The sequence below is a fragment of the Octopus bimaculoides genome, chromosome 26, assembly GCF_001194135.2.
Source record: "Octopus bimaculoides isolate UCB-OBI-ISO-001 chromosome 26, ASM119413v2, whole genome shotgun sequence".
NCBI lineage: Eukaryota > Metazoa > Mollusca > Cephalopoda > Octopoda > Octopodidae > Octopus > Octopus bimaculoides.
Genome location: NC_069006.1, coordinates 17,073,791 through 17,076,957, shown reverse-complemented (window position 1 = coordinate 17,076,957; position 3,167 = coordinate 17,073,791). Strand labels below are relative to the sequence as shown.

Below are 3,167 nucleotides of genomic sequence, written 5' to 3'. Positions count from 1 at the left end.
TATATTATACCTACACACACACTGATGAAAGGCAATCAATATAACACTACATTAACAACACAGCACACCAGTAACAACGCAATAGTAACAAAACACTTCAAATATCAACTCAACAGTAATAACTAAACACTACAGGAACACAATGTCCAGTCTCCTTTACTTCTCATTAAGCTACACCACACAACACCAAGCTGACCAGTCACCATTTAATTCTCAATGACAATCTTATGTAACGCAAGAGTGACGACCACTGTCTATTATTTTCCCCACTTTCCATTCCACCATGTATTAAACTGACCACTGTTTATTAGCTCCTTTCTCACTACCACATATATCACCACCAGAGTGACCACTGTCCATTAGTTCTTCAATGTCCATCCCTCATATTACCAGAATTACTACTGTCGATTCTTCCCTCACCATTCCATAATATGCTCGACTGACCACTCCAAAGAGTTTGTCACTGACTATCCCCCAGAATGCTAAAAAAATTAATAAATTTTCCTTACTTTTTCACTGTCCATTCTACTATGGCGTCCCTCTATCATATCAACATGGTCAAACTCTTACACCGAGAGACTGTTTCCAGTGGCACTAATACAATTCAGAAGCGCAGTCTTCCTCCAAAGATGGGCCCTAATGCTGGAATGACGAACGCTTCCTTAATTTCCTAATTCTTTATTCTCACACACACACAACTAACTCCGCCATCATTCTGCTGAATACAGGGCACGATATGAGACAGCATTGAGAAGAAGAGATGACACCATTTCAAACAAGCATGCGCAGCGTGTTACATATGGAGGCGGGCGAGAACCAACTTTCGCATTATTTCGTGACTGCTGAAAAGGGACTTATCCTCTGAAATTGGTGAGACGAATGATCAGAATGGATGAAAGGAAATATAACAAAAATAAAGAAAGATATTTAAAAAGGATAAAAAAATAAAAAAAGAAACCCGTACGGACCAATATAATGAAATACTTGAATTTCTAGGAAACGTGTTCTTTGTTGTTTTATTTATGTGTGGGTGGGGGTTATCGTCCGCTGGTTTATTGTCATGTCTTTCAGCTTTGTTGTTTTCATGAGAGACAGAGAGGGAGAGAGAGAGAGAAATAGTGTGAGGGAAAGAGAAAAAGAGAGAGATGTGAGTGAGAACGTGGAAGTGAGATTGAAGACGAGGAAGAAAAATAAACTTCATCTGGAATAAAAATTATTTTTGTAAATGTGAAAGCAACAAATTTTCGTTTTTTTTTCTATTCTTGATATTATTTTTGTTATTGTTGTTGTTGGTATTGTTGGGAGATGGTGTTGTTTCTCTTGTGTTCTTACACCTATTGTCGTTGTCACGGAAAGCAGGTATCCAAGTGAGCGTGCCGGCCTCTTAATACCAACCTGGAACAGCGAGTTCAGTTTCAATTCCAGCATGAAATCGTTTTCACCAAGAACTGTTTACATTGGGAAGCCAAAAGGTGGGATAGATATAGTAACGGGAGATAGTAGTGGCTGGTGATAGTCGTACACAAGAGAAATATGACAGGATAGATCAGTACCTGAATATTACACGGATTGATAATTGATAACCCAATTGAAGATATAAGACACGGTAGGCAGACATCGGGAGATAAGTGATTGTTGATATATGTACCCAGGTGCGGTTATGTGGCAGGATAAGGAAAACGCCTAGAGATACAATGAGCATTCCAGAAGTTTTGAAACTTTTTCAGGAGAAACGTTCATTAATTTCAAAGAACTATAACCTCCTTCAAAGTGGAATCCATCCTCTGACTTCAGTGCACTTGTTGTAGCACTCTAGCCCTTTGTGAAGGTTCCACGAAAATCCTCCAAAATGAAAGTATCCAGGACCCGTGTTACAGCTTCCATCTTTTCCTTCAGCTGGGGGAACAACGAAAATCACAGGGAGCAAGATTTGAACGGTAGGGAGTGTGAGGGACAGTTTTGATGTTTATCTCTATCAAGTAGTTGATTACTAAAATAATGGGGCAACGAGAAAGTATCTATTGGGTTGACAAATAAATTCGTCATTTTTTTTTTCTACTTGGCACGCCAACGTTATATGGATGAAGAGAGGTAAAAATTTTATTCAGTTTCCAAAATGTAAAACTGAAGTTGTAGAAGAAAACTAATAACAAAAACAAACCCATAAAACATTGCAATAAAAATATTTTTCGTGTTTAATTCAAATAACACTGGAAACTATTAAACGAAAAAAATAATAAATGAACTTAAGTTGGGACAAGAGTCGTCCCAGTATTTTTTTTTAACCGCTTCATATATCTGATAGATTAACTGTAGAGTCCAAGTAAAATGAAAGGAGTACTTACATCTTCCCAGATATCTTACTGTAGTGCTGTTTTCAGCCATAATGGTGTTAGCGTAATTCCACGTGGTATAAGGTATATTTAAAAAATCCCGACTGAATAATGGTACGCTGGTAGATAAATGGCGTTTCTCATATCTATAGTGGAAGAAATAAACCAGTTACTGATTTAGGCCGGAAGAGTCGAAATAAATATAGAAGGGAACGTTTAAAAATATTTTTTAAACGGCCCTCTACGCCTGCACGTTTGAAATTGACGGCGTCATAATGTATGTATGTATACACACACACACACAGAGGCAAACAGACATACATACCGACACACAGATATGTATATATATATATATATATATATATATATATATATATATATATATATATATATATATATATATATATATATATATATATATATAGATAGAGAGAGAGAGAGAGAGATATGTGAGAAGCGGCATAGCTCAGAATCATTAGGTAGTGAGTTCGATTCCTGGACTGGGCTGTGTGTTGTGTTCTTGAGCAAAACACTTTATTTCACGTTGTTCTAGTTTACTCAGGTGTAGAAATGAGTTGTGACATCACTGGTGCCAAGCTGTATTGGCCTTTGCCTTTCCCTTGGGCAACATCGGTGGTGTGCAGCGGGGAGACTGGGATGCTGGTCTTCCATAAAAAAAAAACCTTGCTCGGATTTGTCACTTGGAGAGGAATTTTCTAGGATCTTTTTTAAAACGGGGGCCACATTTTTCATTAACGAAACACTTTGAAACTTGGAACACTGGTAGAATGTGTCATATAAAACATCTTTTTCTCTTAGTCTTCTTAAAAAAAA

The 3,167-nt window shown here is 37.2% G+C and overlaps 1 long non-coding RNA gene across 1 annotated transcript in view; it reads right to left on the bottom strand.

The window, feature by feature from the left end:
• The window catches only part of LOC128250904 (uncharacterized), a 202,036-nt gene extending 199,589 nt beyond the window's left edge, over positions 1–2,447 (bottom strand). The window contains exon 1 of the long non-coding RNA XR_008266841.1: positions 2,346–2,447. This is a non-coding gene — a long non-coding RNA (uncharacterized LOC128250904). The remainder of the gene's footprint in view (positions 1–2,345) is intronic.
• Between the last annotated feature and the right edge of the window lie 720 nt (positions 2,448–3,167).